This window comes from Lithobates pipiens, unplaced genomic scaffold (genome assembly GCF_037356315.1).
Source record: "Lithobates pipiens isolate NorthernLeopardFrog02 unplaced genomic scaffold, aLitPip1_a1.2 Scaffold_16, whole genome shotgun sequence".
NCBI classification, from domain to species: Eukaryota; Metazoa; Chordata; class Amphibia; order Anura; family Ranidae; genus Lithobates; species Lithobates pipiens.
In genome coordinates this window covers 628,269,129-628,287,666 of record NW_027507748.1, presented here as the reverse complement: position 1 = coordinate 628,287,666, position 18,538 = coordinate 628,269,129, and the positions used below count along the sequence as shown (strand labels likewise).

Here is an 18,538-nt window from a genome sequence, read left to right as displayed (position 1 = left end):
GGGACATATATGTTGGCTATCACGTAGGGACTATTTTCAATTTGACAATATAAGAAAATATATCTACCCTCTACATCTATACGACTATTATAACAAGAAAAGCGAACCGCCCTGTCAACAAGAATGCTAACCCCTCTTGCATAGGTTGAGTATACGGAATGGAACTGGGTCTGGAATTTCCGACCTTGTAGACACCGAATCGTATCACCCATTAAGTGAGTCTCCTGAAGGCATAATAATCCAGGTCCTTTACCCTCTAAAGCTGACAAGACCACTTTTCTTTTGGTCGGATCTCCCAGGCCCCGCACATTCCACGATACTATCCTAATTCTTTTCACCTGCATCACTACTTAGCAACCTATAAATTGGGCAGTTTTTTTCTTTTTTTTCTTTTTTTCCCTTTAAAAGAAAGTGTATAAATATAGTAAATATGATAATACCAAAAGAGAGAAAAAAAACCTTCCCCTTTTTTTCCCTTTTACATACGTGTGCTCTATATAGTGCATAATATTTTCTCCCATTCCTTTCTAAGTAATGTATCTCCAAGTTTGTGTATCCTTGTATTACTTTTGTTGTCATTCCCTTAACCCACCCTCCCTTCCCAACTCTCCCACCCAAATTTATGTGTCCTTGTGTTGTTTTTGTTTTTATTCCCTTTCCCCCCCTTCCCCTGTCATCTCTCCCACCTCCCCTTTTACCCAACTCCCTCTCCCACCCCCCTCGCCCCATAGGGCTACCCCCTAGGGGTACATTTGTGGCCTTCTTACAACACTCCCACCATTCGCCCATATCAATCCTACTGGGTGCTCTCACCCTTCACCCCCTCATGGGAACCCTTTGTCCCCCACTACAAATACCCACTTGTACTCCGCACACCCTTGCTGCTCCACCCCTACCCCCCACCTATATTGTGCATAATACCAATGTAAAAATTTTCAACAAACTTACCCCTTATTCCTATCCGCCCCCCCCAAAAATATATACCCCCAAATCCCCTAAAAACCACCTAACTGCCCTGTAACGTGTATTTATAGGTCTTTTTTAATTTCATCTAACCATTGGGTTACTTCCTCTGGCGTATTAAAAAAGAACGTCTTTCCTAGTGCAGTCACCCTTAAGCGGGCTGGGTAGAGGAGTGCATACTCTAACTTATATTTAACCAATTCTCTTTTGACTGGTATAAATTCTGCTCTTCTTTTCTGAACATCAGGAGAAAAATCAGGATACAGAGAAACCCTAGCTCCCTTAAACCTAATGTCTCCCCTCATTCTGGCCTCTCGCAGTAGGGACACTTTATCCTGATAATTAAGAATCTTGAGCAATATAGGCCTAGGGCGCTCCCCCATATGGCGGATTTTTCCTGGGGTACGATGTGCCCGTTCTATTGCAAATATCGGGGTAAATGTTGCCGCCCCGAAGAGTTCTCGGAACCACCCCTCAAGAAAGCCTATCAGATTCGTCCCCTCACAGTGTTCAGGGAGACCCAGCACTCTAATATTGTTTCTTCGATTCCTATTCTCCATCTCGTCGAGTTTATCCGCCTGTGTAATAGCTGCTTTTTTAAGTGAATCAATTTCCAGTCTCATAGGCCTCAACTCATCCTCCATCGCACCCATACGTTCCTCGAGCTCGGTAGTTCTTAGTATAGTCCTATTCAAGTCCTGCCTCATGGTCAATAATTCCTCCTTTATATATCTTAGCTGTTCATCAAAATTGGATATGGAGTTTTTACACTCCTTAATTGCGTTAAAAATGTCTCTTAATGTGGGTTCCTCATCCACATTACTCGGCATCAGTGCATGGGAACTACTTAGCGTTGTTTCCAAATTTATTGTTGCTATTGGTAATTTCCCCCCCCCCCTCCCTTATTGCCCCCTAATTTAGCAGCTGGTAAGATGGGGTTGGCCAGAGACTGGCCCTGGCTCCTTCTGTCAGTAGAGGAGTTTTTGGCGTCTTTATTAAGTAAATTTCCCTGCTGAGTGCTTGAGTTGCTGGGTGAGGGTGGGCCAGAGTGGGCATAACGCTCCAATTTTGCCGCTGCTGACGCTGCCACCATTTGATTAGTTTTGTCCTTGGCGGCACGGGTGATCTGTTGACCCTCTGCGGGTATTTGCTCCTCAGGGGATCCTTTTCTTGACATATTTAAGATTAAATGTTCACAAACGATCCCACCTTGCAAGTAGTCACCTTCCACTTATCAACTGATCAAGCAGGTAAAAAACAAACAAAACTCAAAAAAAAAGAAGGGGAAGGGGACAGAAATGCTGTAACGTCTCTCCTTGTGTAAATGACCCTTATTTACAAAAACAAACAAAAAAAAAAAAAAGCAATCCTGATTGGCTACTGACCTCCAGCCTTAGCAATGGCCCCGCAGCAACAAATTCAGTGCTATAGCAAGATATTAGTGTATATCAGCATATATTGAACAAATCAGTAATTCACTTCAAAAATAGTTAGGAACAAAAGGGACCAGAAGGGAAAAGGGAGCACTTATCTTAATTGCTGGTCCGTAGGCATATAGCGTTCCACTCATAAACTTTAACGGTGTCCATGTGCTCTGACAAATTTTTTGCCTGTTTGGTATGTTCTGGTGCGAACCGAACCGGGGGGTGTACGGCCCATTCCCACTTCTGACCCCAGCACTGCATTCTGTATAATGTATATTATACTTCTGATCACTGCACTACATACACTATGTTGCGATTCAGAGTCATTGGCCACTGCTAAAGCCAATCACAGTCCTGCTAGCCCCACCCACCATCTGGGAGGAAGAAGACTCGCTTGGTTGCCACTACCAATCTCAGAAAAAATATGTAGCAGAATACGAATCGGCCTAAATTGATGAAGAAATTCGATTTTTTTACATCATTTTTATTGGATATGTTTTATAGCAGAAAGTAAAAAATATTGGTTTTTTTCAAAAAAATTTTTTTTGTTTTTGTTTATAGCGCAAAAAATAAAAACCGCAGAGGTGATCAAATACCACCAAAAGAAAGCTCTATTTGTTGCAAAAAAAGAACATCAATTTTGTTTGGGTAAAACCGTAAATGGTCACACAACTGCGCAATTTTCAGTTAAATTAACGCAGTGCCGTATCGCAAAAAATGGCCTGGTCATTAACGGGGTAAATCCTTCTGGGGCTGAAGTGGTTAATATGATAAATCTTCCTGTATATACAGTATTTCCAAATTAAAATGCACAGCAGATTTACACTATGCTTCTTGTAGAACCCACCATAATTAAAGTACATTAAAATAGTTTGATTAACACAAGGTGTGGCGCTATTTGTCCTCTAGTGTCAAATCAAACCAATATTAAGTTAATCATATACACTATAGATAAATGCATATGAAAATAACACATTTATTTTCATATGCATTTATGTGTATACGATTGATGTAATATTGGTTTGATTTTACACTAAAGGACAAACAGTGCCACACCTTGGAAAACCTTTGACTGGGCATTTCTCCCCTTCCCTCCTGTTGATGGCTCTGTGCTGCCTCTCACTGCTGCTTAATCAGCCAACAACATAGACCTAGAGTATGTTCCCCATTGTAACACACCAATTATGTCAAATCTTTGCTGTACTACTTAAATAAATAAATTCCACCGCACTACTAAAAACGACCAAATACAATAACTAGTGACAAAAATATTTGTGCTGCTACTTAATATATAAAGCATATAAAAGAGGGTGAAATAATCATCAGTGACACACTAATATTAATCCACAGTAGTGCAAAAAAGCTTTCAAAATGTAAACATAAAAAAGTAAAAAAAAAAATGAATCCTTAAAGTAAAAGTCCATACAAGTGTCACACATATGTGTTTAATCTTGCTAAAGATGATGCCCCTTAAATCCACCACCAAAGTGACAAAAATGTGTCCCGTAAGAGTAACCCTTGCCAAACCCAATTGCCCCTCATTCTCATGAGTGACAATAGTGCTTTAACAGTTGTTCAACTCCACTTTGAAAATTACAAATTGACTCTCTAAATTCCTTATTTCATTAGTTCTCTTCTTACCAAACATATGCAGACGAAAGAGAGAAAAAATTGCCTCCAACAGTGTATTACTTCCAACCACAGGGTTTTTTTTATATTAAAAAAAAATCCACCCACATTTAAAACTAAAATGACAAGCATTAAGCATAAAAGGCAGTCTGGTAATGATCCTGCAGCAATCTCACCAATTCGACGCTGGTTGCGATAGCTGCTAGAGTCCTCCTGATGTTACAATGTCATACCTGGTTGCTGCGTAACCAAGACTGACGCGATTTGCCACAACCGACTTTGTCACAGGGGTTGGTTACACGACATGCCAGTCCAGTTTTTCTATGCTCCTCCTCCACATGCTTAACCCTCCTTAACTTCTCTGACATGGCTGCAATATAGTACTCACTCGAGCATTTATCTGTCTAGGCCATTAACCCCTAATTATCTGACGACGTCGGGTTTACTCATTGTCCTATTAGCCGCCTAAACTATTAACACCTTATGATGTGCCAATTCTAATGAGTGTGTCCAACATAACTCCAGTACAAATGACACAAATTAATGACAATCTGGATGCCTGCACCATTAACCATAAATACGCCAATTAGATAAAGCATAGAACATCCAAATTTACTTAATTTACAGGACACAACTCAAAAAGGGGTATACCCAAATACACTATATTGTCAAATGTATTGGGACGCCTGCCTTTACACACACATGAACTTTAATGGCATCCCAGTCTTAGTCTGTAGGGTTCAGTATTGAGTTGGCCCACCCTTTGCAGCTATAACAGCTTCCACTCTTCTGGGAAGGCTGTCCACAAGGTTTAGGAAGGTGTCTATGGGAATGTTTGACCATTCTTCCAGAAGCACATTTGTGAAGTCAGGCACTGATGTAGACAAAAAGGCCTGGCTCGCAGTCTCTGCTCTAATTCATCCCAAAGGCGTTCTATTGGGTTGAGGTCAGGACTCTGTGCAGGTCAGTCAAGTTCCTCCACCCCAAACTCGCTCATCCATGTCTTTTTGGACTTTGCTTTGTGCACTAGTGTGCCGTCATGTTGGAACAGGAAGGGGCCATCCCCAAACTGTTCCCACAAAGTTGGGAGCATGAAATTGTCAAAAATGTCTTGGTATACTGATGCCTTAAGAGTTTCCTTCACTGGAACTAAGGGGCCAAGTCCAGCTCCTAAAAAAACAACCCTACATGGATGAATTAGAGTGGAGACTGCAAGTCAGGTCTTCTTGTCCACATCAGTGCCTGACCTCACAAATGCACTTCTGAAAGAATGGTCATACATTCCCATAAACCTTGTGAACAGCCTTCCCAGAAGATTGGAAGCTGTTATAGTTGCAAAGGGTGGGCCAACTCAATATTAAACCCTACGGACTAAGACTGGAATGCCATTAAAGTTCATGTGTGTAAAGGCAGGCCTCCCAATATTTTTGACAATATAGTGTATATTAATTAAACTAAATGCAACAAAAAAGATTGAATTCTGTATTTTATTTTTTCAATAGTTTTTTTTACATATAGACAGAAACATTTTAGTTGCTTGCGTATCACAAAGTATAATTTAACACACATTAATTATATTTTCAGTGGATATAAATAACTTATTATCTAACAGACAAACAAAAACAAACAAAAAAAAGGAGGGGGTGGCTCCTCTCTCTCTCTCTCTCTCGTATATCCATTCTACCATATCTACCATATATTTTTTCCCCCTTCAAGTTTCACTTATACACAGATATGATTTACCAGGGAAAACGAAAAGGAGAGGGTAGAGAAAAAAAAAAGGGGGGCGGAACTTTTCTACAAGGAGAGTTGAGTTCTCTCAATCTTCCTTCCTCCTAAGACCCCCACCTGCCCCCCCTCCCCAAGCGCACAGCCATATTCCCTGGTACATACCCAAATAGACCATGGTTTCCTAAATTTCTCCTCCTTATCTTGCATAATTGCAATACCTTTTTCCATAGCATATATATCAGCTTTTTTTTTAACCAGAGCAAGATCGAGGGGGTGACTCCTGCCTCAAAGGGACAGGATACAGGCCTTTGCTGCATTCAAAAGATGACCGACCAGCGAGTTCCGATATTTACGTTTTGAGGTTAGAAAGGTGAATAAGATATCTTGCTGGGTCAAACCCCAAGTCATAGTCTGTTAACTGTCCTATGATATCTCACACTTTATACCAGAAATCCACTAAATTCCAACTTGACCAGAAGATATGAAGTATATTACCCTCTGACTCTCCACCCTGCCAGCAAGTATTCGTCCATTCCGGATACATTTTTGTAATAGTGATAGAACTTTATACCACCTTGTAAGAATTTTATAGCATAACTCTTGGAATTTAGTAGCTGTTAAGGAATAATGGGCAAAATATAAAATATAGCTCCATTGCTCTTTAGAGAATGTAGTGTCTAAATCTCTTTCTCATTTCCAAAGGAATTTTGGAACAAAGTCTTCAGAGGAATCTATTAATATTTTATATACCTCAGATAACTCATGGACAAAGGGGTTTTCTATCAAACATACATTTTCCAGAGGTGTGTTTAAGTAGTCCGATCTCTCCCCCCTAATAAGGGAGGTAAGAAAATGAGTAAGCTGTTGCCTCTGCCACGGATCCAGTGGCGGACTAAACAGCAACTGTATTTATGCCCTGTTCTTCAACCTTGATGCTTCAAGAAAGTCACCTAATCAAAATTGACCACGTCGCATAGTTTGTATAAAACGACTATCTGTATAGCCAGGGGGAAATAGCGGGTTTCCCAAAACTGGATAGAACCGAGTGATTTCCCCATCCAATTTTGAAAAAAGGTGACTCTGTTGGATTACATTTGCCCTTATCATGGGGTGATAACTGAAGGCTCTCAATGTTCTTAACCGTAGCCATGGCAGGCATCGGAGTGGAATCTCCATACATGATTGTTCAATCCCTACCCAGATTTTATGTCCCTCGTCTCTACACCTGGCAAGTACCCTAGCAAGGTGTGCTTCTTTGTAGTATCTTATCAGATCTGGAAAAGCCATACTTCCCTGGGTTTTTGACATAGTCAATAAATGAATGGATAGACGGGGATGCTTTTTTGCCCAAATAAATCTAAGAAAAGAACTAGGTAATAATTTAAAAGAACGACTCTGGAATAGCTATTGGCAAAGTCTGAAAGAGGTACACTAAGCTTGGTAGAATATTAATTTTAAGGATAGCATTTCTACCCATCCATGTTTTCCACCTTTGTTCCATCTTTCCAAATCAGAAGAAAGTTCCCGTAATATTGGTGGGAAATTTGCTTGAAAGACTTTATCTCTTAAGGAGGTCAATTTGACTCAGCCTCACTGATCCTGGCATCTTCTCAATAAAAGCCAAGTACATCCAGGTAGCACAGCAGCATATGCTGCCAGTTGTCAGGAATTGCAGGCAACTGCTATTAATTTAGAAGGGTTGGCAATGATGATCCAAGTGGTGAGGATGGAATGGTGATGGTAGGCATTAGAGGGTCTCTAGTACAAGCTGGAGGGGTTGAGGAATTTGTTTACCATATTGATTTACTTTAAGGCTGCTTTTTTGAATACCTTTCTGGTAGAGAATAGCTCTAGGATCACTTTGCAATTGCTTTGCACTTTTATAATGACTCATATTTTCAGCTGCTTTTTTTCAATGAGCTTGGTATCTAATGATAAAATACTACGTCACATCCAATTTATAAAAGCAAACCTTTTAATGATGGTAGACTTGATGACAGTCTGTGTTCCAAATGCTTCCTGTGCCACTATTGTGCTGTATTTTTCCCTGCATCATTTTTGTTGCCCAGAACATGTTCCTTAATCCAGTATTCCAGACAAATCATTTTATAATTTCCTTGTACAGTTTCCTGGCATGTGGCACAGTCTTACTAGTCTTTTCCATTTAAAAAGCTTGAGTCTAGATTCTGTAGTTAGTGAGCAAAGGAGTATACAAACAAACCAATAGAAAACAAAATGACTCATTAACACATACAAAAAAAAATTCAGTTTTATGAATAAAAATAATTGCATCTTGCTATATAGCTTTGCCACCATTACATAACATATAAAGGAAGAATAATCCAAGTCACAGCTGTCTTTATACCAAGCTCAGTTACCAACTGTACCCCCAACTCTGAAATGTGCTATTCCCCGCAGTAACTCATTGGAGGGCATTTGTATAAGACAAATGCAGGCTGATAAGTGGGTGGTAGCTTTGGCTCCAAAAAAAAGCACAACTTGCTAATTATTTACCCAGCAAAGTAAGATGTCTTATCAAAAGCCTTCGATTCAGAAAAATAGACACTAAAGAGAGAATTTGCCCAGCAGCACATAATTTGCTTCCAACCTTAGCTAGTTTAATAAATGTCCCCTAATATATATTTTATGCACACAGTTCCTGTGGGAAAATGAGCATGGATCTGTCAAGATTTGACAACTGCTGCTACGTGAAAGTTCCATTTTTCACCAATTCATGCTCTTCCTTTATTAGTCAAATATCACAAGGGCAAGCTACATTTTTCTTTACATAAATTATACGAATTAGATTACACTGGGATTGTCCATAAGGTACAAGTATTGTATATTTAAGTATTTGTATTACAATGTCTGAAACGTAAGGGCTTGTGTCAGGCTGATACACACATGCTAGTGCCCACAAATCTATTTATCTATCTATCATATGTCTATTTATCTGGATTTTGCCTCTCATATGTGTCAAACACAAGGCCTGGGGGGGGGGGGGGGAATGTGGCCCTCCAGGCCATTTCATGTGGCCCTCTCCTGCAGCTGAGGAAGCCTCCTCATTGTTGTCATTCACCTCCTCTCAGCAGTTGGCAGCAGAGAGAAGGACAGAACTCCTTGACCAGATCCTGCAATTCTCCATGCAACCATGGAGAGGCTCATATCTGCCCCCCCTCCTTATCTTAGCAGTTGGTAGCAGAGAGGAAGACAGAACTCCTCCTACAGAACCTGCACCTCTCTGTGCAGCCAGAGCACCCCCTCCTCTCCACCTTTCCTGGTCTCAGCATTCAGCACACTCCCGCCCTCCTCTGGTCCTCCTCCAGACTCCGCACTTTCTGCTCCCCAGCTCTGCCCATAGCTTCTTCCCTGCATCAGAAGAAGGTAAGGTGGTTCACTGTGATGTAAAGGAGGATGAGGGACTCTTGACTTCTGATGGGGGGGGGCTCTTGACATCTGTCGTAAGGGGAGTGGGGTGCTCTGGACATCTAGTTTTACAGCTACAACCGGCCATTTGAGGGCAACCATAATGCTGATGCTGCCCACAATGAAATTGAGTTTGACTCCCCTGCACTAGGGCATAGACATTTACATTTTATTTTCCCTATCTCTTTTGTGTGTATTTTCATGTGTTTGTTCCTTATCTATTTTCCTTTTTAGGATGTCCTTGACATGGGGTGGATCATTGCCATCCTAAGTGTAATTTCCACCAAGTAATTGCAAATGCATTGGTTAGATTGTAAAGTGGCAGGTCATAGTGCAGGCAGTGTCTTGGGCGGTGGACCTTGGCAGCTGATTTGCTATTCCCTATGCTTCATATTTTTCCAGCATAACTGCTACCATGGTTCTTTGCAGAAAACACATCAACAACTTCATAGGACATAGTAGCCTTAAAGTAGGAAGAGGGGAGACAAGGGTGGCTCTGGGATGAGGTGAACAATTGGGAGAGAGTTAAAAAAGTAATTTATGATCCCTAAATGTTTGTTTGTCTTGAGCAAAGGAATTAAAAATCCATAGCTTTCTAATATCTGTGGGGGGGACACACCATTGGTGAACACTGTGCAGCTGTACAAGGGCCTTTTGAGATTCATTAGCCCATTAATGCTGAGACCACCTGGACACTGCTCAGTTTTAGGATATGTAAAAAACGGGTCATATTTTTTAATGCTCTAACCATGATTTTGGTCTGTAATATTGTATGCAATTACTGGACTCTGTTTTTAATTATTATATTATTATTATTATTATTATGCATACTTAGAAGCTGGGAAACAGCATGTGATGTCATGTTATCAGAATAGCATCTGTCAGACTTTTATCCTTTTACTATAAGAATTAAAAGACCATGGGACAGTATCAACCTGCCCAACAGCAGAACAATTTTAAAAAGCTAAGCTAGACACAAATTTATTACAGACAAAGGGCTTTACTATAATAATTACGATACTGCAGAGGATACAGCAATGTAAAACTGGCCAGCAAGGACAATTATAATCAAGGACACTAGGCCTAACTGGTGTATGTCTAAATTTTATTTTATCTCTTGAGATAGGGGTGCTGTGAATGTTAGTGACATCATTTGAGGTTGTTTAGGTGCACACTGTTCTTGCACTTAGTTTTTTTCTATCAACATAGAATAATAAACACTATATCCCTAAGCAAAAAAAAACACAAAATACCACCACCCAAAAAAAAATGCATTTTCTAAAGAAAAGCATTGCAGCAAAAAATTAAATAAAAAAATGAACAAGATAACAGGTAAAAGTAAACACTGATCTCAAATGAACTATACAACAAAATAAAAGAAAGCCTCCAAAAAAAGAATTGAAATAAATAAATAAATAAAAGCAAAGGTGTTGATTGTCCAAGAGCTAGCAATCGGATTTTAAGTAGTTTTCTAACTGACCGCACTTACTCCCTATGCATATTGCCAGCTTTCCCTATTCTTTCCCTATAACAGCTTCCAATTCACTGACACCACAGCCCTTTTAATCATGAAGACCTTCCAGTGCATTATGGTTTAAAAAGTTCTTCCAGACGAATCTTCACAGATCTTGAAACCACAGAATTCTACTTGAACTCATGGTAGCAACAACCCTGAGCCTGGTCCCTATTCACTGCCTGCCTAACAACTTCCAATAAAACATGCAGAACACTTCTCCTTTTTCCTTTGACGCCATTAGATTAGAAGTGAAGGGATGTTTCCAGCCTGATTCTAGCTGCATATTGTTAACTATGAGTGATTTAAGGGTATCACAAATGCTATTCTTCATCTGCATCAATCTACTTATCAATCTGTCTACCAGAATGAGTTCAGGATGTCATCTGCATCAATCCATTTGATTGTCTGTCTAGCTGAGCGAGTTCAGGGTGTCATCCACATCTATCTATTTATCTGTCTACTAAAGCAAGTTCAGAGTGTCATCTGCATCTAATTACTTATTTATCTCCTGATCTTTCTAAATGTATTAAACACACATTTGTATTTCAGCAGTACGGTGGGTCCAAAAACTATTTGCCATTTGGTGACTTTGTATACCACCCCACCTTCTAAACTGAGGAGCATATCAGATATGGATTAAACAATCTTACCATATCCGGACACTTATAATAATAAGAATAATCTGATTTGCTGATCAGTTATAAATGCACAAGCGAATCCTCCATCTAGTACCATAGGGAGGAACATGCTAACCTCACCCCAACTTATATTGTAAATAGATGTGTCTTTTTTGTTCACAACCCCTTATTTATGCCAAAGATAAACTCTTGTTTTTCTGTAAAAATGTCACCCCTATATTGAGGCCCCTGACAAATTCTGACATGCATGCAGACACCTACAATGTCATTTAGGCAAGAGTGCAGTCCAAAAACAAGCAGTGATCAGAGCAGAAAAACAGAAGAATACAGATCAGGGTCATAGCCAATCTAGCAGTAATAATTTCAAGACAGAATTCCAAGGTTTGAAAGTAAACCACCAGGAACCTTAACACTGTCTTAGCACACTACAACAGCCTTTTTCAACCAGGTGCCCAGGCGTGACTTGGCAAAATGCCTAAAAAATGTCCAAAAATTGTATACAAGCCAGCAGAATGATCAAGCCATAGGTTTTCATTGAGCACCATTACAACCTTCCAGCTGCTGGTGTCATAACAGCCAATGAGGTTGTCATGGTTATGCAGTAATGTTTGTCTGTCAGCTTACATCTCCATGTGTTCAGAGTAAGATGTCAGCCACTCTCACCTGGCTGCTTAAGTAATCTCTCCTCAAAGCATGGCTCCACCCCAGCCCCTATCAGGGAACTCTATATTAACCTGTGCACTGCAAGCCAGTGCTGCTGATCAACATTGTGTGTTTAGCGTTCATGTGTGACTTGCTCTGTGTTCTACGTCGGATTCCAGTTACTGATCTTGGCTTGTTCTTGACTATCCTTACCTGCTTGTTACTCCGATCTTTGGCTATCTCCTGACTATCCTTACCTGCTTGTTGCCCCGACCTTTGGCTATCTCCTCACTATCCTTTGTTGTCGCAGTCTGCTGCTTCCTCTCTGCCTCCCTGTAGACCACCGTGAGTGTGAGCTGGGTGGCCCTAGGGGTCGCAACCTAGAGCCAGACTACAGCTATATCCATCCCCACCACTAGGGACTTCTGGTGAACACCTGCTGGCTCTTATACTCCGTGCCCTGGGAAATCTTATGCTTTAGCTCCCAGTGTCACCTGTGTAGGTACTGCAGAGTACCTGCTCTCCTGTATATGCTAGAGCTCCATCCTCAGCAGTCAGCCGTAGGGTCCACTACCTTGCGGTGCACTCCAGACTCCAACGGGGTGGACTCAGGTGACCTGACAGAGGTCATGGTTTGATATAAAGGGCATTGGGCTCCTGCACAGCATCCTTGTGTTCCCCTCCCCTGTGCCCCTCTGTCAGCACTTGGGTCATATAAGCTAAATGAAGAAGAGAAACTGAGGGAGAAGAGGAACATTGGAATACTAGTCAGTACCAGTGTGCAAAGGTGTGTTTGCTTTGAAAGGATAAATCACCTCTAATGTTGAGTGTCCTATGTATACGGATATTGCTGCATTCTGTAAAACTATTAGTTTATTGCTTTGCATTTTTGGATGGGGTGGCTCAAGATTGTGCAGAATTTTAAAGGGTGACTTGACTGAAGAAAATTTGAGAAACAATGCACTACAATATGCTGTGTACTGACTTCACAAGTACACTTGATTGTACTTATGCTGCATTCTGCATTTCAGTCTGCAGATGGCACAGACGCATGCCAGGGAACAGTACAACAATGAAATCTGCCAGGGCCATGGCTGACCGCAAGAAGAAAATAGACATGGCTTAGACAATAGTTTATCATATTTATATCATAGGGTTATATAACAGTAAAAAATGAATTTTGGTTACACTTAATTTTACATGCTTGGATAAAACAGGAAAAAATTATCTTATGATTTAATTAGTGTTCTTGCAATATTTTCATCTTTTCACAGAAATAAAATCTCTAGTGATTACAGGTGCCTATTGAAGTTCCAGGTATCTGATTAATAATTCAAAGGTCGAAAGAGGTAAGCTAGCCCCTGAGACCTATGGTGAGCTTATCCAAAGTTGACATATTTCTGACCTTCTATACCCTGACAAAATAATACAGACTCCAAAGCAGATGTCTCTGCTCCACGTCTTGTTCTCTATGGCTCTGTGGGAAGCCCAACGAATGCTATAAAACACATCTATTCCAACTCAAACTGCTGAGGATGCTAATTAGACTTAACACAGCCTGACAATTAGATCAAATCTTATCTCCAAAACAAAGCACATGTATTCTGTGCCAGAGAACATTTTCTGGGAATCTAATCGAGCTGAGTATGCTAAAATAACAATTGCTGCAAAATATATGTATGGACGCATATAAGCACTGACACTTCCGCTGCCTAGCCCAGTACACTCTATTTATACGTATAGATGTTTAATATCCCACCAGGCTTTCTTCTCTAATTATAGTAATTCTCTTCTAAAGAGATTGCCATTGATACAAAAGATATGCCTTGAGTGATTTCACCAAAGGTAGACAAAACAGGGAACATGGGGTGGCTATTATACTGAACAGTTAGAACATTCAAAAACCTCTTCTCTTCTCCTTCTTAGCAGAAAGAACATGTCTATTCAGCAAGGTGTAATGAGTTTGGAACCATTGAGATTAGCGGGAAGAAACTCAGTTCCCCACACACTGAAACATGATCTGATACATTGAGGCTCTCCAGTTCTTTCTTGTCATTTAAGGGTCATTCCTAAAGGTTGAGTTGACCATCAGCTGGTGATTCGGTTTTTGGATGTCAGCTTGCTGAATCACACACCTGACATACTTCCAATCTCCAGACACAGTCATGGTCAGAGAATCATTCATGGACGGACTTATGCAAAAATTTGAATATTTTGTCCTAAAATAAAGCTTAATTCCAGACACATATTTAAAAAAAAAACTCAGAATGAGGCAATTATGTATTCTTTTTAGAATAAAGTTTTGTTTTTTTAACGCAGCTTGTGTTAGTCCTTGGTGTCAGGCTCTTGTAATCCTCTGTACAGCAGAACGTAGACTGGTAGAGGAACCAGCATCTCTCTCTAGGAGATCAGGTGTGCTGCATTCACATGTGCTGACAGGAAGAAAATACAGAGAGAACAGAGGGCTGACCTGATGCTGCTCCTCCACTTTGTTCACAAGCTGGGACAGAGGTGACATAGCCAAAATCCCAAACGTGGTAAGGTTGTGTGAATCCCAGGACTGGGTGGACAGAAATACAAATCCTTTGACAAGCAAACCGGATTGAAATACATACAGTATATGCAAATATATATATTTAGCTTTTTTTGCTGGAGTTCAGCTTTAATAACTGTACAAGCTTACCTATAAACAATGTATACTTGCCCCTTTATTAACTTTACTTACCTTACCTGAGCCTGAGGCTTGCTGAGAGTCAGGGGTCAAAGGTTGCTTGAAATTTGACAGCTGCTGCCCACTAAACTTTACAAACAAATGGCCACTGCCCCCACTTATAATTGGACTTCGCAGCAAGGAGCACATGGGAGGGTGACGCATTTCAAACAAAGCCAAAGAAAATTCCCAGCCCAACGTACCGACCAGTCGTCAACCAACCATATTATCCTGTCTAACAGTATGCGTTAAAAACAGGAATTTAGTTTGCACAGATTTGCAAATATATGCATAAGCTGCAGAGCCACTTCACCACACCCTGTATTACCTGCAGTCCTAAATAAATTTTAAGAGCCTCCACAGTGGAAGTACATGCATTATAATGGATAGCTAGAGGGCAAGAGAGCCTGGAGGGAGCCCAGCCCTCCTTAAAGACACAGCAGCACACTGAAAACCCAGCATATAGCACAATGGCTGAGAAGGTATTCAATGCGTCCCCTCGCTAGTATTCCAACAATACAAACAAATTTGTTTGTACTGTGCAACCCCTGTTTTTAACGCATACTGTTAGACAGGATAATTTGGTTGGTTGCAGACTAGTCAATAAGTGGAGCTGGAAATTTTCTTTGGTTTTGCCTAGTCAGCTTGCTTGCTTTCGGACTCACAATTTACAAGCATGGATAATAGCCTCCGACAACAGAACCAATTCAGAGTAGTGTTAGCAATTACCGACTCTGTTATTTGTGATTATGCACACTTAGAATCTGGAAGACAGTATGTGATGTTATCAGAACATTACCTATCACAATCTCATCCCTAAAACTTCAGTCCCCCTTAGCTTCGAGGTCCGCCCCATCTTTTTCAGACTGGCACATATGCAAATATGTTGAATGACTGGTCTTTGGGTCCTGGCAGAGCCCTGTGGCACATCTGTGTACATGCCAGAGCTCAAGGCTTTGAGCAGGGAAGCACAAAACTCTGACTGGCCCTTGGGACCTGGAGGAGCCCTGCAACACATCTGCACACATGGGAGGGTAGATTTTCATGCATGCACAGAAAAGCAGAATGTTGGAATTTCCAAGCAGGCGCCATCTTCACACTTGCATTGGAAACCCACACATGCAAAGATGTGCTGTAAGACTTTCCTGGGACCCATGCCTGCACACACACAGAATCTAGAGACAAATGTAATTCCTCATTTAGGTAAGAAAGATGGAAATGCTGCATTGCAGCAAAAATGCACTATAAAGTTAAATAAACAATATCCAAATGTGAGATAGAAAAGGGGGAGAAAGCAGGGAAAGATACGTTTTTAGCTTTAAGCAGGAAAAGTCAGACATAGGCAAGATAAAGTAAGATAAATAAGAGAGCAAATATAAATCTATTGTAAGGCACACCTATAAAAGTTTAATAAAAGACTGCCTGCAGAAACCCTATCATGACCAGATGTCTTCCAAGAGTAGCTCAGTCCTCAAACCAAACGTTTCGGTTGGATGATATTGCAGGGATTGAGACCCAAGACGCACAAGAGGAATGAGACTTGATGCCAAGGGTTCGCAGAGCTGGAATTTTAACACTACAGTCTTAGAATAATATAAAAATCCAAATAACTCACCCTAGACATCTATTTGACCTTTTATCCAAAAAGTTCATTTTAGGACATAGATTTCTCAGGTGGAATGGCTAAACTAAAAAAACCTACGCTATACGCTGTGAAAATGGCACTATATTTTTTTCTTATAATGCATCTGGTCAGTTAGGTTTTCTGGACTATTAACAAGTCATCTTCTACAGAATGGAAAGAAGTTGTTTAAAGTGTACATAAAATGTGGCAAACTTGAAGTGCTGCCTGCATTCTGATTGTCACCAAGGAATACGCTCTCCTTTTAAAAGCTTGTAATTGATTCACAGAGTCTAACATTAAACCCATTAGGAGGATGAAGAAGATCAGACAGTAAAATCACATCAACAAGCTTCCTGGAGGCATCCATTTCAACTGACAAGTGTTTGTAAATAATTCACAAATCTATCTGGAAAGTAGAACCATGGCCAATAATACCCTTCCTCCCTCATGTTTCCCTGTTAATAACCCTGAAAATATGACTAAAATCAAACCAAACTGTAAAAGATTTCATCTCCCTTCAAGAACGCTTCTACAAATCCATCTACTCAAAAAGGCATTCCATGCTGTCAATACGAGTTCTGCATTTTACAGGTGCAGAGGGTATATTTATCCTTCAGAGGAAGTCTTGGAGGCAATATACTGCAGATGAAGGCATTCCACCCCATACAAAACATGAAAAATAACTGTGATGAAATAATATTAATCATAATAATAATCATGATGAAAAAAAAGCAAAACAAAAAAAACGAATAACACAAGAAATAAAGAAAATAATAATGGTTATACTGGTAATAATATTAATTCTAATTGGGCCTGGACAAATCCCAAGAGCAAGGTTAAAACTTCAAAGGGACAGCTGCCACCTAACTTTTTAGTGCCTTTTTTTATTGTTGTTAGTAGCATACGGGTGCAAAAAAAAATGCACAATGGCCCCAATGCGCAGAATGGTCCGTGAATTCTAGATTCATTTTGACACTCATAATAATGTGAAAATAATAAAAAATTTACTTCTAAAGATATTATATATCAGATGATATTATTATGTCTTTTTATTTGCATATTTGATACAACTTAAAAGATATAATATAATATATAAATATTCAATTCTAATACAATTTGTGCAATGTCTAAAAAAAAAAAGAAAAAAAGAAAAAGATAGTTAAATTGCACATTGTAGATATGATCAAAGATATTAAGTAAAAAAAATAATAAGTAATAACTCAATCATTGTTATACTAATACTCAAAAAAGGCTATAATGTAGAAATGAGTTAATAGCCGAGAAAAAGCAGAGAGGATGAGCAGTTGTTTACAAAGAATGACTGTACCTGTCCTTTTCTTGTTTTCCTGCAGTTCCTCAATATGATGGTTGGGTTGGAGCATGAGACAAAAGGCAGCATTGATCTGCGCTAGCTCTCTCCCTGCAACTAACAGCCCAGTATGAGCAGATCCAGAGTGGAAGGGGAGAGGGTGGGTTATACCTAGCAGAACACGTGGAGCAGAAGGAGGAGGCAGATGCTGATGCAGGGGTTCAGTGAGGGACTGCTGCAGTATTTCTATCCGCTATCTGTGTGTGAAGAAGAGACGCTGCTTTATAATGAACTTGCATGAGTGCATCTGCTGCTGTCATTGTTGGATGGACTGGCAGTGCTCCTGCTGTGCATCTGTACAGTGACAGAGAAAAGCACAGATTGCAAGAAGTTCTCCCTGTAAGTAGGCTCAGAATGTGAGTGGCAAAGGAAGTGTAACCACTGGGGATCAGTCTGTGTTGTTTTTTTTGTTTTTTGTTTTTACAGGGAAAATAAATTTATACATACGGGTATACTAAAATCTCATATAGAAATACATATTCCAAACAACATATCATATATACAAAAAAATAGAAAGAGTGGAAAACAAAAGGAAAGTTCTCATTCATTGGTATCTTGTGCAAAATATAAGTGCAGCGCAATTACATATTAAATACAACATAAATTAAACAATAAACAAAACACATCAGCTCAAACAGCCAACGTAGTAAATACAGTGTCTGAGTCCCATGTGTTACAACTCCATCGCTATGTAAACATAAAGTGACAGTTCATATTGTAACGTCCAATGTGTTCGGCGCTCCGAATAAAGTGCCTGCCCACCTCCAATATCTGACCCCATTACAGAGTCATTGTAGCCTTAGCTAACTCCACTCTAGATCAGTGGCAGCTGGTGCTATATATTTTTTTAAGGGGGAGAGGGGTGC

At 40.1% G+C, this 18,538-nt stretch overlaps 1 protein-coding gene across 1 annotated transcript in view; it reads right to left on the bottom strand.

Annotated features, from left to right (window-relative positions):
• Window positions 1-17,824, bottom strand: part of SERTM1 (serine rich and transmembrane domain containing 1) — a 66,182-nt gene extending 48,358 nt beyond the window's left edge. Inside the window, exon 1 of the mRNA XM_077484150.1 lies at window positions 17,631-17,824. The gene's annotated coding sequence lies outside the window, so the exon portion shown is untranslated. The remainder of the gene's footprint in view (window positions 1-17,630) is intronic.
• Window positions 17,825-18,538: the final 714 nt, after the last annotated feature.